Source organism: Lissotriton vulgaris, chromosome 2_1 (genome assembly GCF_964263255.1).
Source record: "Lissotriton vulgaris chromosome 2_1, aLisVul1.2, whole genome shotgun sequence".
Lineage (NCBI taxonomy): Eukaryota > Metazoa > Chordata > Amphibia > Caudata > Salamandridae > Lissotriton > Lissotriton vulgaris.
In genome coordinates this window covers 298,006,807-298,024,617 of record NC_141687.1, presented here as the reverse complement: position 1 = coordinate 298,024,617, position 17,811 = coordinate 298,006,807, and the positions used below count along the sequence as shown (strand labels likewise).

At 47.1% G+C, this 17,811-nt stretch overlaps 1 protein-coding gene across 1 annotated transcript in view; it reads right to left on the bottom strand.

Annotated features, from left to right (window-relative positions):
• Positions 1-17,811, bottom strand: part of LOC147730217 (uncharacterized) — a 330,076-nt gene that overhangs the window by 1,423 nt on the left and 310,842 nt on the right. The gene's annotated exons all lie outside the window — the stretch shown is intronic.

The following is a 17,811-nucleotide window of genomic DNA, read 5'->3' as shown; positions in this document are numbered from 1 at the left end:
GTCCCTTAAGTATAAGAATTAGAGTATGCCTTACTTTATATTTAATTTTTCAGAAGTTTTTCAACATAGTAACTGTTTTCAAACACGTTTTCTGGTTTTGGAAACAGTGGGGCTTATTTATGAGCCCTTGCGTCACTTTTGCGCGGCTGGTGCGTCACTTTTTGTGACGCATCAGCAGCGTAAGCAATGCACCATGTTCCGTCATATTTACAAAGTGATGCATCTAGGCAGATGCGTCACTTTGTAAACCCCTGCACCACATTATACCTGCGCCAGGTATAATGTATACAAGGCGGGCGTTCTGACGCAAGTAAGCCTCGTGGAAGTGAAGCAGTGAAATCTATCAGATTTCACTGCGACACTTCTAGGATACAAATGCGTCAATATCTTACGCCTGCCTCACAGCAGGCGTAAGAATGATGCAAGAACATTTGAAATGGGACTTGCCCATGTGAAAATGACCCTTTGATGGAGTTGCGTCACCTTTGTGACACTCCAGCAATGCATCATATTTGTGCCTACAGATACGTCATAAATACTGACGTATCTGTAACTCCTTGCGACGTGATGCGTCATACTATAAATATGTCGCATCCAGCATGTCGCAAGAAGGGCGCAATGAAAAGTCACAGACCCCTTATATTTCGTCTTAATGGCTGAACGCTGCCTTGTAAATAAGGCACCCTTGCACACTGTATTAAGTGTGAAAGGGGAGGGCAATGGGTGTTGCGGTTGGCTTCCCACTGCAACATCCATTGATTTTGACGCTGCATTCTATTTACAAGGCAGGGTGAATAGGAGGCTGCGCCAAAATTAAGAGAAAGGGAAACCTGGTCTTAAACAGGCGAAAAGAAGAGATATTCTTTATTTCTTCTCGTTTTTTCTGTTTCCATGTGTGCTGCCTTGAGCATCACACATAGAAACGGCAAATTGCATATGATTTTTTATGTGCAGGAAGGTCCTCCTTCCTGCACATAAACAATCATTTAAAATAATTAAGCAGCACTAATAGAAGTTACAACACAGCATTTAAAGATTGTCTATGTGCAGGAAAGGAAACCTTCCTGCACATAAACAATCTTCCCCCCAACACAGGCACCCTTGCACTATGCAAAGTTAGCACCAGCACCTGGGGAAATACAGGGCTGCATTATATTCTAGTAAATATGGTGCAACCCTGCGTTTCTAAAGTGACGAAACGTGTTGTTAGACTTCTTGGCTTAATGACACGCATCGCCACTTTATTGTAACTATGTCAGTTGCTTGGAAATAACGCAATCCAAGCGCACGTCCAGAGAATTCCATTTTGAAGAAGGACTGGCAAAGCCAGTAGGTTTCATGTTTTAACATGTTGACTTTGCCTTTGCTTTTGACATTGCTGTGCTGCATCTGCAAAAAGAAGAGATGTAATGACGAGAACGTGCATGTAAACATCATGGTGCTGCTTGTAGGTGCATCATTTCTTGAAAGCGCACAGACGTGATGACATATGTGAATGCCACATCACCGCGCATGTGTACTCAAATTGAAGGACGTGGGACAATTTTATTCATTCTTTTATTTACTGTTCCGTGGTGGCGGACACCACTTGGAGTAGTGAATAAAAATAAGATTTTTTACTTTCACGAAAAATCCCCCAAAAAAGAACAGAGCAAATGGCAGCTGCCAAGCCCCCAAATAATGTAACTAAAACAATTTCAGTGGCATGGATGCGGTGGGGGAGCAGTGGAAGAGTGGATGGAGGAGCAGCTGGGGTCAGCGGTCAGAAGAGATCAGTGGGAGGAAAGCAAGATGGAGGCAACGGAAGAGCTTGAGCTGGAAGGGGGAGTGTAAAAGAAGTTGGTTATTTGAGGGAGAGGGTGCAGCAAACAAGGTAGAGTGCTAGAAAATACATCACTCACATTGACAGCCTAAAGGAAAAGAAATACATCACTCACATTGACAGCCTAAAGGAAAAGAAACAAGCATTTACAATGCAATGGTCTCTGCATCATTAAAGGTGGAGCTATTGGCATTGCTCATGACATTTCTTTTTTTTCTTTAAATCATCAATAAATGGCATTGTCATTTACATTGCCAATACACAGCACTCTGCACTCAACAGCACACAGCACTCTGCACTCAACAGCACACAGCACTCTGCACTCAACAGCACACACCACTCTGCACTCAACAGCACACACCACTCTGCACTCAACAGCACACACCACTCTGCACTCAACAGCACACACCACTCTGCACTCAACAGCACACACCACTCTTCACTCAACAACACACACCACTCTGCACTCAACAGCACACACCACTCTGCACTCAACAGCACACACCACTCTGCACCTGCACTCACTGCTCTGCACACTCACTCTGCACTCACTACTCTGCATTCCACACTCACTACTCTGCACTCACTACTCTGCATTCCGCACTCACTACTCTGCATTCCCCACTCACTACTCTGCACTCACTACTCTGCATTCCGCACTCACTACTCTGCACACTCACTACTCTGCACACTCACTACTCTGCACACTCACTACTCTGCACACTCACTACTCTGCACACTCACTACTCTGCACTCACTACTCTGCACTCACTACTCTGCACTCTGCACTCACTACTCTGCACTCTGCACTCACTACTCTGCACACTCACTACTCTGCACACTCACTACTCTGCACACTCACTACTCTGCACACTCACTACTCTGCACACTCACTACTCTGCATACTCACTACTCTGCACTCACTACTCTGCACTCACTACTCTGCACTAACTACTCTGCACTCACTACTCCGCACACTCACTACTCTGCGCACTCACTACTCTGCGCACTCACTACTCTGCACACTCACTACTCTGCACTCACTACTCTGCACTCACTACTCTGCACTCTGCACTCACTACTCTGCACTCTGCACTCACTACTCTGCACTCACTACTCTGCACTCACTACTCTGCACTCTGCACTCACTACTCTGCACTCTGCACTCACTACTCTGCACTCTGCACTCACTACTCACTACTCTTCACTCACTACTCACTACTCTGCACTCTGCGCACTCACTACTCTACATTCACTACTCTGCACTCACTACTCTGCACTCACTACTCTGCTGTAGCGATCGCTACCATCGACAAGGTACAAGGTAAAGGATTTGGTATATCCTGTCCATGGCGGAGACACTACAAGTCCCAGAAGGCCACCCGGCGCTGGGGGTTGGCTCAGTGGGAGGACATTATATAAGCTCCACCTCCGGAACACAACGGGGCTTGTCAATCGTGTTCTGTACTCGCTCATGGTGGATGAGCCTTCCTTCGCTTCAAGTAAAGATCCTGGAGAACAGCACCGATCAAAAGCCAGCGTGGTCAGTTATCCTAGTCTGCACGACGCCGATCAACAGCCAGCGTGGTCAGATATCCTAGACTGCACGACGCCGATCAACAGCCAGCGTGGTCAGATATCCTGGTGGAGAACCTCTGGTCCACAGCCATTTCCAGTCGTGCAAGTACCAAGAGGAGTGCGGGCTCGCCTCCTCTTTTTTGTGTATTGTTACTATTTAAAACGGCGTCTCTGCCGCCGCCATTTCTTGTTTACATTCCGGGGAAAACCTTGGTGCTTGTTGTCAGTGGCTACTGACAATTTCTGATAATGTTATATTTGTAACCACAAGGAAATATTGTTTATTACGTGGTAGTTCCACGTTTCGGTAGTACGTAATTCAAAGGTTCATTTGAGATTACGAATTGAGAGATAGCGGAGTGACGTTAACTCCTCTGTACTTCTGGTCACCTATTACTAGGGTTCTTTGTTGAGGATTCCTTTAAGGATACATGGGGTGGAGAAACTGGTGAGTAGAGAGAAGAGGGAAGGGATACGGGGTTCCTGTAAGTCTTACTGCGGAAATAATCCTTTGTTCTCTGTCTCCCCTGCCTGCAGTGTCCCTGTACCAGTCACCTCATGGTAACAAGACCAGAAGATACTTGACGTGCCATTCCCCGATGTCATTCTACCTCCCGGCCCCTATTCGTACAGGCTCAAACAGTGGGTATATTCCATTGTAGAGGTTTGTGCGGAGCGGAGTTGGAAGGACTATCGTCTATCGTCTCTGCTGGCCATCAGAGTAAGGTTAGTGGCGCTTGCGTACTCTTGCGCTACTCTCAATCCTGACAGATTGACAAGCCCAAGAATACAGCCCAGCCTAGACGATGGATACGAATGCCACTCTCACCGCCCTGTTGGAGAGCTTTACAGGCCTTCAACAGGAAGTCCAGAATTCCCGGTTAGAGAACCAGGCCTTATATAAAGAGATCTCTGAGTTACGTAAAGACGTATCAGATCTAGCCATGAGTGAGCCGGTGGCGAAACCATTGATTCGGCCGGCCACTCTGCAGCCTCCCCCTTCCTTCCAACCCGGGGGTTCACTAGCAGCCCCTTCCACTTCTGCTGAGGCCACACCGACTGTACATATCATCCAAAATCATGGTATACCCCTGGCTCCTCCTGAAAGGTTTTATGGGGACCCACGAAAATTTGAAACCTTTTTGAACCAATGCCGTCTGCACTTTTTATGCAAACCTCTGGTCTTCCAGGACGAAGCAGCAAAAACGGCTTTTCTGATGTCATATATGGGGGGGAACGCGTCCAGCTGGACTATCCCTTTATTGGAAAAAGACGATCCTGTTTTACATGATTTCGCTGCCTTTTGCGTAGAACTCAGGAAATTGTTTGACAGGAAGTCTCACATGTTGTCCTTGGATCATGAATTAATGACCTTGAGACAAGGGTCCCAAGATTTGTTGTCTTACATCACGACCTTTAACCGTCTCATAGTAGAAACGGACTGGCCGGCCCAGAAACGGATCTCCTTGTTCTACCAAGGACTCCGGGGTGAACTAAAAGATGTCTTAGCTCAGGTGGTACAATTACCTACTACCTGTGAGGAGTTAATAGACCTGACCATCCAACTAGATCACAGGCTGTTGGAACGAAAGGGGGATAGAAGAGGGGGGGATTACCGATACTCCTATCCTTTATTTAAATCCCGACAGGGGGTAGATGACAAGGCTAAAACACCAGAAGGACCGGAACCCATGCAAATAGGGGGAATACGTGGGCCCCTTTCCCGGGAGGAAAGAGACAGGAGAAGGAGGCTGAAACTCTGCCTCTACTGTGGTAAAGGGGGGCATTTCATCAATGACTGTCGGGCTAGGAATTACGTCCCTGGAAAAAATCCCCTTCCCCGAGGGCAGGCTGTTCTTAGTTCTGATGAACCGGCGGAAAACTGTCGGTCTTGAATCAGGTAGAGACCTCTGGTTTGAGACGACCTCATGATCCGGTCTCTCCTTTTGTAGCCAATACCTTACACCCTGCAGTCGCCCATATGAATGTGAATGTCGCTCTATGGGTTGCCAACCAGAAACCTGTAAAGGTAGATGCCTTGTTGGATTCGGGGGCGACAGGAAATTACATCGACCAGACCTATGCCTTTCGTATGGGTATCCCCTGTGAGAAGAAGTCGATACCTGAAACAGTTAAAACAGTGGATGGTACCGTACTAACGTCAGGCCCAGTTACTTACCATACGTTAGCCCTCTTAATGAGATTCGGTGAAGATCACTGTGAATACATTCAGTTTGACTTGATCGATGCCCCTCAGTTCCGGCTCATTCTAGGCATGCCCTGGTTGACACTACATGATCCGGTGGTGAGTTGGGCTTCCCGTACCGTGAGCATAACCTCCGAATATTGCAAGGAACATTGTCGAGAAGGAATGCATCACGACTTTCCCCTTGTTCCTTCGATCGCGACCTTCTTGGCTCATGAATGTGTGGTAGATGCCTATTGTTGTGCCAGCACTCTTCCTGAAGAGTACATCTCCTTTCAGGCCTTGTTCGATAAACAGACCGCTACCCAATTACCTCCACATCGTACATACGATTGTCGGATTGATCTCGTTCCAGGCGCAGATATCCCCTGTAGTAGGGTGTATGCCCTAACGGAAAAAGAAACTTTGTACCTCAAAACCTATCTGGAGGACAATATCGCATCTGGGTTCATCAGACACTCTACCTCCCCGGCCTCGTCCCCCATGTTCTTCATACCAAAGAAGGATTGCGAGGAATTGAGACCATGTATAGACTACCGCGCCATTAATAGGGTGACCAAGAATCGCTATCCTCTCCCCTTAATTCCGGTGTTGATGGATCAGCTGAAAGGGGCGCGCTATTTTACAAAACTTGATCTCCGCGGGGCTTATCATCTGGTCCGCGTGATGAAAGGAGACGAGTGGAAGACTGCGTTTCGAACAAAGTTCGGTCTCTACGAATATCTCGTGATGCCCTTTGGCCTCTGCAACGCCCCCGCCGCCTTCCAGTTTTTTATGGATGAAGTGTTAAGGGGGTGTTTGGAGACATTTTGTGTGGTCTATATTGACGACATCTTGATCTATTCCGTGTCTCTAGCTGATCACATCACCCACGTGAAAATCGTACTGGAAAGGCTCCAACAGAACTCCCTGTACGCCAAACTGGAGAAATGCCTTTTTCATGTCCAGCAAGTAGCCTTCTTGGGGTATGTTATTGACGCTCACGGATTTCGTATGGACATGAGTAAGGTGGATGCCATCATTACATGGAAAACGCCACGGAACGTTAAATCTGTGCAAAGCTTTCTCGGATTTGCCAATTACTATCGGCGTTTCATACAAGATTTCTCCAGGATCATCCATCCCATCACAGCCCTCTTGCGAAAGAATGTTCCCTTCAAATGGGGAGAGGAAGCCGATTCCTCCTTCCAACTCCTAAAAGAGAAGTTCACACAAGCCCCCATCCTTCGACATCCAGACCCCACGATTCCGTTTGTTCTGGAAACTGATGCTTCTCAGTTTGCTCTAGGGGGAGTCCTTTCTCAACGCCATCCTACCTCTGGGCAACTCCACCCGGTGGCTTACTACTCCAAGAAACTCTCTCCGTGTGAAATAAACTACTCAATCACCGACAAAGAGCTTTTGGCCATCAAAAGAGCATGCGAAGAATGGAGACATTACCTTTTGGGAGCGTTACATACGGTGGAAATCATCACTGACCACCGCAATCTTCTGTTCCTAAAGACGGCTAAGGCCTTGACTCCTCGACAATTGAGGTGGACACTCTTCTTTTCGGATTTTGATTTTGTGATCAAATATAGACCGGGAACTCGTAACGGGAAAGCAGATGCGCTATCCAGGTTGGGTGAAGAAGAAACGACTACCTTTACGGACCCCCCTTTTATATTGAAAGGAGCCGACTCCACGGAAAGAGCTATCGCCTTGATCACCTCCGAAGATTTCCTGGACGACGTTCGGGTTGCCCTAACGGACCAGGATATTAGTGCTTGGGTACAGAAAGAGCCCGATAAACGATGTGAAAAAGATCAATTGGCCTATCATTTCCATGCCTTATATGTCCCCAACCCTGCATTACAACGCAAAGTCCTGGAATGGTCTCACGATTCTGTTCTAGGGGGACACATGGGCATCTTTAAGACTATCGCTAATGTGGAACGCTCCTTCTGGTGGCCTGGGGTCAGAATGGATACCAAGGAATATGTGAAGAACTGTGCAATCTGTGCCCAGGGGAAAGCCAGTCACATCAAACCACCGGGACTGCTACAACCGTTGCCAATTCCACCCAAACCTTGGCACACGTTGTCCATGGACTTTATCGTAGAGATGCCCCCGTGTGAGAAACAAACTGTGATACTGGTAGTAGTGGACCACCTCACGAAAATGGGACACTTCATTCCCTTGCCTGGACTACCTTCCTCCAGTGAATTAGCCAAAGTCTTCCTCCAACACATCGTCCGTCCACACGGATTACCGAGGGTGTTGATCACGGATAGAGGGACACAATTCACTTCCCGTTTCTGGAAGGCTCTATGTGCCATATTACAGATTGATGCGCGACTCTCGACAAGCTTTCATCCGCAAACAGATGGCAAAACGGAACGTCTGAATCAGACGTTGGAGCAATACCTGCGGTGTTTCTCGCTACAGAACGCCACAGATTGGACCATTCTCTTGTGGTTGGCAGAGTTCGCCTACAATAACGCGGTACATACCACCTTGGGATGTTCCCCATTCTTTTGCCTCTATGGATTCCATCCTAACATGTTCCCTTTTGAATGGCCTGCTGAATCCTTGGTCCCTGCCATTCATGAACACCATGCTCATCTTCGAGCTATACTGATTGAGGCACGGAACAATCTCGAACATGCCCAAGAATCCCTGAAAACCTACGCAGATAGGAGGCGTACTCCTGAGCCTGAATATAAGGTGGGGGACAAGGTATGGCTTTCTACGCGTAATCTACATATCAAGGGACTTACGAAACTGAAACCAAAGTATGTGGGTCCCTATGGCATTTGTGAGAGGATAAACGCTGTGGCCATGAAGCTCTCATTACCTGTATCTTGGACGATTCATCCTGTTTTTCATGTGTCACTCCTGCGTCCGTGCCTTCCGAGTGTGAGATTGCCCGATCGTCCCCTTCCAGTGGAAATCGAGGGCCACGAGGAGTATGAAGTGAGTTCTGTTCTGGACTCTCGTTTGGTACGAGGTCGCATACAGTACCTGGTGGATTGGAAAGGGTTTGGTCCCGAGGATAGAACCTGGGAACCCTTGGACCATCTGCATTGTCCCGAGTTGGTGGAACAATTCCATGAGCGATTCCCAGGGAAACTGGGACGTCCGCCGGGACGGCGGTCCACGAGAGGGGGTTCTGTAGCGATCGCTACCATCGACAAGGTACAAGGTAAAGGATTTCGTATATCCAGTCCATGGCGGAAACACTACAAGTCCCAGAAGGCCATCCGGCGCTGGGGGTTGGCTCAGTGGGAGGACATTATATTAGCTCCACCTCCGGAACACAACGGGGCTTGTCAATCGTGTTCTGTACTCGCTCATTGTGGATGAGCCTTCCTTCGCTTCAAGTAAAGATCCTGGAGAACAGCACCGATCAAAAGCCAGCGTGGTCAGTTATCCTAGTCTGCACGACGCCGATCAACAGCCAGCGTGGTCAGATATCCTAGACTGCACGACGCCGATCAACAGCCAGCGTGGTCAGATATCCTGGTGGAGAACCTCTGGTCCACAGCCATTTCCAGTCGTGCAAGTACCAAGAGGAGTGCGGGCTCGCCTCCTCTTTTTTGTGTATTGTTACTATTTAAAACGGCGTCTCTGCCGCCGCCATTTCTTGTTTACGTTCCGGGGAAAACCTTGGTGCTTGTTGTCAGTGGCTACTGACAATTTCTGATAATGTTATATTTGTAACCACACGGAAATATTGTGTTTATTACGTGGTAGTTCCACGTTTCGGTAGTACGTAATTCAAAGATTCATTTGAGATTACGAATTGAGAGATAGCGGAGTGACGTTAACTCCTCTGTACTTCTGGTCACCTATTACTAGGGTTCTTTGTTGAGGATTCCTTTAAGGATACATGGGGTGGAGAAACTGGTGAGTAGAGAGAAGAGGGAAGGGATACGGGGTTCCTGTAAGTCTTACTGCGGAAATAATCCTTTGTTCTCTGTCTCCCCTGCCTGCAGTGTCCCTGTATCAGTCACCTCATGGTAACAAGACCAGACGATACTTGACGTGCCATTCCCCGATGTCAATCTACCTCCCGGCCCCTATTCGTACAGGCTCAAACAGTGGGTATATTCCATTGTAGGGGTTTGTGCGGGGCGGAGTTGGAAGGACTATCGTCTATCGTCTCTGCTGGCCATCAGAGTAAGGTTAGTGGCGCTTGCGTACTCTTGCGCTACTCTCAATCCTGACATCTGCACTCTGCACTCACTACTCTGCACTCTGCACTCACTACTCTGCACTCACTACTCTGCACTCTGCACTCACTACTCTGCACTCACTACTCTGCACACTCACTACTCTGCACACTCACTACTCTGCACACTCACTACTCTGCACACTCACTACTCTGCACTCTGCACTCACTACTCTGCACTCTGCACTCACTACCCTGCACTCTGCACTCACTACTCTGCACTCTGCACTCACTACTCTGCACTCACTTCTCTGTACTCTGCACTCACTACTCTGCACTCTGCACTCACTACTCACTACTCTGCACTCTGCACTCACTACTCACTACTCTGCACTCTGCACTCACTACTCACTACTCTGCACTCACTACTCACTACTCTGCACTCTGCGCACTCACTACTCTGCATTCACTACTCTGCACTCACTACTCTGCACTCACTACTCTGCACTCTGCACTCACTACTCTGCACTCTGCACTCACTACTCTGCACTCACTACTCTGCACTCTGCACTCACTACTCTGCACTCACTACTCTGCACACTCACTACTCTGCACACTCACTACTCTGCACACTCACTACTCTGCACACTCACTACTCTGCACACTCACTACTCTGCACTCTGCACTCACTACTCTGCACTCTGCACTCACTACTCTGCACTCACTACTCTGCACTCACTACTCTGCACTCTGCACTCACTACTCTGCGCACTCACTACTCTGCGCACTCACTACTCTGCGCACTCACTACTCTGCGCACTCACTACTCTGCGCACTCACTACTCTGCACTCACTACTCTGCACTCACTACTCCGCGCACTCAATACTCTGCATTCACTACTCTGCACTCACTACTCTGCACTCACTACTCTGCGCACTCACTACTCTGCACTCACTACTCTGCACTCACTACTCTGCACTCACTACTCTGCACTCACTACTCTGCACTCTGCACTCACTACTCTGCACTCTGCACTCACTACTCTGCACTCACTACTCTGCACTCACTACTCTGCACTCACTACTCTGCACTCACTACTCTGCGCACTCACTACTCTGCGCACTCACTACTCTGCACTCACTACTCTGCACTCACTACTCTGCACTCTGGACTCACTACTCTGCACTCACTACTCTGCACTCTGCACTCACTACTCTGCACTCTGCACTCACTACTCTGCACTCTGCACTCTGCACTCACTACTCTGCACTCTGCACTCACTACTCTGCACTCACTACTCTGCACTCACTACTCTGCACTCTGCACTCACTACTCTGCACTCACTACTCTGCACTCACTACTCTGCACTCTGCACTCACTACTCTGCACTCACTACTCTGCACTCTGCACTCACTACTCTGCACTCTGCACTCACTACTCTGCACTCTGCACTCACTACTCTGCACTCTGCACTCACTACTCACTACTCTGCACTCACTACTCACTACTCTGCACTCACTACTCTGCACTCACACTCTGCATTCACACTCTGCACACTCACTCTGCACTCACTACTTCACACTCTGCACTCTGCGCACTCTGAACTGTGCGCACTCTGCACTCACACTATAATAATCCTTATGCAGAATTCCTCTAAAGTATAAGCAGCTTGGGTTTTTCCTATAAGCGCCAAAGAGTCAATGATAGGAAAAGAGGGCAGAGAGTGCTAACCCCATCTCCCCACCCACAGACAACCAAAAATTATCTTCTACGTTGCTTTGTTCTAATAAATCATGAATAAGGAATTTAAAGTATATGTATGGGCGAGTGGAAGGTGATCTATCGTATTCAATACATTTTAACACAATTGGTGTTCATGGTTACCTTTACAAACGTGAGATGAAGATGATGCCCAGTTTTTAGTAATATAAGGATATTTTGTCGAGTACATTCAAGTTCAACCCACTGGCTGTAAGCAACAAGCTGAGGATCAACGGGCGCGAAACTGCGTGGTGGGCGCGCACGAGACGCAGCGTGGGCGTGCACATCAGCTGAAGATCGCCGGAGAAGACACCGAGTCTGCCTGCTGCCATGACTGACCCGCTGTGAGGGAAAGAGCCCGGTGAATGGGGCTAGAGGGGGGGCGGCAGTGAGGGAGTGGGCAGAGAGGGAGAGGGTGTGTGTGTGTGCGTGTGTGTGTGCGTGTCTCTGAGTGTGTGTCTGTGTGTGCGAGGCTCGTGATTGCCTGCCTGCCTGCCTGTGTGTGTGCGCGTCCACAGACCCTGGTCGGCTCGTTCACGGCTCTATCTCCCTTGAGGAGCTTCTCAGCTACAATAGGTCTCGAAACCGAGACCTAAAAAGGAGTTCCCTGAATGTGAGCAGTGAAAGGATACAAGTAATCCAATCAAATGGATGGTAAATAAGCTAAGCTCCAGGGAGGGAACAAAAGCAAGAAGAAGATGGTAAGCCCTGAACTAAGAAGCAAGCACAGTGGCAAGATAGCCGATTAATGGTATGCAATGGACGCCTGTTAGTATAGGAAATGGTCGACAAGATGTAGGAAAAACCTAAAAAAATAAGGTCTTGATTTGGAGTTTGGCGGACGAGTTACTTTGTCACTAATGTGACAGGAATTGCATCTGCCGTATTAGTGCATTACGTCCTGTGGCACTTTTAAAAAGGTGACAGGATATCATGTTTATCACGGAATACCCTCCCACCAACTTCTAAATCAGGAGCTTGCAGCCTGATTCATGAAAGACCCGTTTTGCGAGTCTTTAATAGCGATTCATAAGGAATCGCTATTACAGGCTCGCAAAACGGGATTCATGTAGGAATCGTAAAAAAAAATGTGATTCCTACATATTCCTTATTTGCGATTAGCAAATTGCTAATCGCAAATAAGGAATAACTCCCCATTCATTCCTATGGGCCAAAAGGCCCATAGGAATGAATGGGGAGTATTCCTTATTTGCGATTAACAATTAGCTAATCGCAAATAAGATAGCGATTTAAAGGGTGCCAGGGGTGTCCAAAGGACACCCTGTAGCACCCCTTATATGCAAATTTAAACAGGTGTTGCGCACACACATGTCCAAAGGACATGTGTGTGTGCAACATGCAACTTAGAAAAATGCTTTTAAAAGCTTTTTTCTACGTTTTCGCTATTTACCACGAGGTTTGACCTCGCGGTAAATAGCGGGCCGAAATTGCGAATTCGCAATTTTAAAATGGATGATGAATTGCATTTAAGGAATCTCAAATTGAGATTCCTTAAATGTAATTCATCGCAAAATAGCGAAATCGCTATTACCGATTTTTGCATTTGGGATGATGAATCCCAAATGCAAAAATCGCACTCGCAAAGGGCCAGATTCTCAGATTCTGGCCCTTTGCGAGCGCAATTCAGGATGATGAATCAGGCTGTAAGTGTGCTAGTTAGTTTGCGTTCTGTAACTAAAGTCCGAAAGGGCATTGCTGGGTTAAAAAAGCAAAGAAGTGTGAGCCTGAACACATTTTTGATGAGATCCTGGTATTCCCCAAACCAGTTGTTCACAATCAGAAACAGGAGAAAACGCCTTTATGAAGTGCACATGACTTCCTCTTAGATATCACAGGCTAAGCTTTAGAAAGTCTAGTAAATGGAGGAAATGATAAATAAAGTTGTAAATGTTAAGAGACAAATGGCTTAGGCCAATACAAGATCATTACAAAATGGTACACATGCAATAACGTATGGCCACAAACTGGTGTGCACAGGGTCAGACTGGTCGTAATGGGCACCGGGCGTATCCCCGGTGTGTCTGGATGTGCAGTGAAAGTGAATAATCTACAAAAATATTGTTTTAGTATATAAAATTGTTTTGATGGCTTTAAATAATTATCCTGACTAACCTTTATTCCAGCCATTCCATACCAGATGCTGCTGATGAAGGTCACTGCTTGGTTCCACACTTTACAGATAGCCATGGTCCATTCTCTGCTTTTAATTTGGGTGTACTCAGACTTGTCAAGGTTGGGAGACTGTGTGAAGCTGTAGAGGTAGGGCTATATACAGTGCATTTTTAAAATCACCTTGCCACAAACCTTATCTCTGATGCTGCATGAATCTGCTGCTGATCAAGACCTGCCATAGTCCCCTCGCCCTGCATTTGCAAATGTACACTTGGGGCTAATCCCCTGCTAGCTGCCACATCTTGCTTGGTGGGCTCTCTCCTAATCCCCACTTTCATGTGTGCATGAACACACTTAGAAGGGGACTATAAAGGTAGTGGTATAAACTTTTGGTAATCAGGATCATCATACTGCCAAAAGCCATTCTGAAAATCACCATTTCTTTTACTCAAAATGCTACTAGTGAAGCTATCAAAATAACACTTTTTTTATTATGATGATGCTCTTTTTTCTCTTTATTCTGCTACTGGCCAAGATACATTACTTTTGCAACCTTACCACATCTTGCTTTCCTCATCCCTGTCACTTGTCCCCTTTGCTATAAAAGCTACTCTCTTTCTCCTTTTACCTTTTCATATCTCTTTCACGAGTGGTCAATGTCAGGTATTTCACTGATTAGACCCTACCTACTTTCTTGCAGCTGAACCCTTGATTACACTTCACCATCTCCACTGCATCTTCTCTTCTTTCTTTCTCAGTGACTAGTTCTCGTATCTCAGTTTGACCATTAAAGCTATTTATTGGCAGCATTTTAAGATGCAAGTACACTCTCACTGCTAAGGGCGATATTTTCTTATTTGTGGCGTAGGGCAGCGCCGCAACGCTTTCTGCTGCATACGTCAAAAGAAAGCGCAAGACTGCACCATAAGGAAAATGTCTGTGGAATTGAAAGTGGTTTTAGTCCATGCTCAGACTGCAAACATTCAAATAGCCAGCAGCTAGAAAAAAAGGTTTTTCCAATACAAAATATTGGTCATATTTACCAATGTGTTGCATCGCCAGGAGGGACGCACGGAGGACACAACACTAAGTAAGATTTATCAAGCCACTCAAGTACACCTTGCATGGCCCTGCTTGGCTTGGAAAATCTAGAGTAGAGCACTGCTTTGCGTTACTCTGTCCCAGGGAGGACTGAGGGTGTTCCCTTGTTCCCCCCATGTGTTTTGCTGCATTCCCGGATTTACCATAACTGGTAGACCTGGGAATACATCAAAAACGCTATGCTTCCCCGGGTGAGGTGTTACATGGAGAAATATCTGTATTTCTCCTCATTTTCTCATCGTTTACTTCCTCTTTCTCTGTGTGCTATATTCTGCAACACACATATATGCAGCATATGCTTCAGAGGATTGCTTTTGTGCAGTAAGGTGTTCCTTCCTGCACAAAATCAATCCTGGTAATATCGCAGGCACCCATGCACCATGGTGTACAAGTGCTTTTGTTGGCACTAGGCAGCCAGGAGATCAATGTCGCAGGGAAAGGACAGGAATGCGCCTTATGATGTTAAATATGACGCATTCCTGCCCTTTCACACAGGGCAGCAAGTTGGCTTTCTGAGTTGCAGTGCGTGAAAAATGTATAAATGTAGCCTGGCTCCTGAAAAAGAAAGTCTGTCTAAAGAACATTCACAAACAAAGACATTAAATCAGCTGTTGAAACTGATACTACAGGAAATTAGAAATATAAAAAGATTTCTCACCTCTACATGCTAAATTAGTTAAGATCAATGGGGGTCTAGATCAGATTCCAAGTTGAAGAGCAAAGGGTGTGAGATCTTGAAGATAAATTGGCTTTGCATAGCAAAAGATCTATGGAATTACAAATGAATGCTAATTTCCTATTAAGCACAATTGAGGATTTAGAAAACCATTCATGCAGGTGAAACTGAAGCTTTTTTAGTATTCTTAAGGGTCATGAAATTCAGGGGGGTCATGAGAGGCCATTTCACTTTATTGAAAACCTGATAAGGGTACATATACTGCATAATTTCCCAAAAGGTCTGTCGATTATGAAGGCGCACAAACTGCCCAGTCAATGATCCCCACATATGAAATTTCCATGTATGATCCTTTTGAATTTTGCAGAGAATTGTATCAAGGAGCAAATTCTCTCTGTGGCCCTTCAATAGAATTCTTTTGCAGTTACCCCTAGGAAACAATTTTAAGTCTCTACAGATGTGTACATTTTAGCTTATTGGATTGTTATAAGGCTGAGAGCGCTCAGGCTTCCCGAGTTCAGCAATCAGAATTGAAACTCTTGTTCAAGGGAATCTATCAAATTTTGCCATCAGTGGCAGAAGCATATGTGCTTTTGTAAGAGGTCCAGGAACAAACAGAATGACAATACTTTTGATTGGAAATGCTAAATTATGAAAAATTGTTGCATTATGTATTCATCCTTTTAAAACATGAGGGGTCAAGTTAGAGTGTTTTCTTTGGTTTTTTTCTCTCTTGTTTTTCAGATTGGTTAAGGAAGGGTTTTGGGATAGAAGGGTCCTCCCATTCTCCTTGCAAGAGGAAGTTCAGACCTGGGTGCATTATCAATGCACTCGCTGCTGTTAATTTTGGGTCACTTACTGGCCCACTGCGTATGGTCATAAGTTCCCCTTGTGGGTTTCACAGTGGGAGGAAGGTGGAACAGGTGAGGGGTGGTGTTAGACCTGTCAGCCCTTTGGGTGGTCCCTCCTATTATTTATTTATATTGTCCCCTTTTTGCCTCCTAAGTTTTCTACTTTTATGTCCACTGGAATTTTTGGTGTTGTCCTTGGGGTTAGGTGCTACCTTAACCTTATAAATCTTTTGAGGCCTAGCTGCCCACACAAAATGGTGGCTTGTAACTGTCACACATTTTTACCTCAGGAACTGGCGCCATAGGAGTGTATGGGAAAAGCTCTAGAACCTTCCAGCTGGTTCTGGTAGCCTGAGGCCAGTCTATAAAAGGCCAGTGTCAGGGCGGCCATTTTAAGAGAAGAATGACCAGAGGGTGTGGGGTGGAACTGGTGAGGAGTGAGGCGACTTAGTGAGGAGGAAGGCGCATTATGAGGAGTTAGATTGACCTGCGGGCCGGCTGCACTTCTGTTCTGATGTGACGCCTCTTCTGTTGACCAAACCCTGCCATTGGGAAACCATATCTAGTTCCAAGATACCCCTTTTATTCTTACTGCCCTGGTGAAACGAGTTTGTGTTGCTGAGGGAGAGCTGAGAGAAGTTAGCTCAGTGGGGATCCTCGTCGCAACAGCGGAACCAGAAACTTCCCCAAACCTGCCTGTAAAGAATCAATCGCCAGCGCTGTGAGACTAATGCATTGCGGACAAGCTGTGTGAGAGAAGCGGAACTCACTAGGTGAAGGACGCATTGAGCCGACAGTCGAACTTACTGTACAGCGGTGTTCCCCCCCCTGACGCTGGTTCCGTCCGCTGTGTGAGGAAGCGAGGACCGGCAGGCGCAGCCGGAGGACAGCGGAGGTATCCTGACCTCGGAAGGCGAGTCTGTGGTGACGTCGGGGAGGAGGCTGAGCGAGGGCAGAGCTTTGGTGTGCGGAGCCAGCGGCTGCAGCGGAAGGAGCCGACGGACGTTGGAGGAGGCTGCGCGGAGGTAGAGCTTGTTGCGGAAGTACTGCCAGCGATCGCTACGGACCAGCAGGGGTAGGAGCGTCTGAACTCCGTGTCAAGAGTACCGGAAGGCGAGACGATCCAGTCAGCTGCAGAACTTCTCCCCAGCCAGGAACCCAGAGCGAGCACTGTCCTAAGCTCCATTGTTACCTCATAAAAACGAAGTAAGCTGGGAACCTACTCTGGGAGGGGGCTGCAGTTAAAACGGTCAAGTCTTGGCCCGTGTTGGTGACGAGTGGGAGTCAGGCAGTGACACGGACCTGAGGCCCCTAAGATCAGACATTCTACATCACAAACGATAATCCCTAGGTACTGAGCCTTACATTTCAGTGACTGCCTGACTCAAGTGAGGGAGAACTGGGAAAGAGGAGAGGCTCCAGATTTTTACTCAGACATCAGCCACAGGGCACTAGAGGAAAAGGGCTAAACTAGGAGTCAGGGAACCTCGTAGTGGAGAATCCTCAGGGCATAGAAATAGTCTGATGAC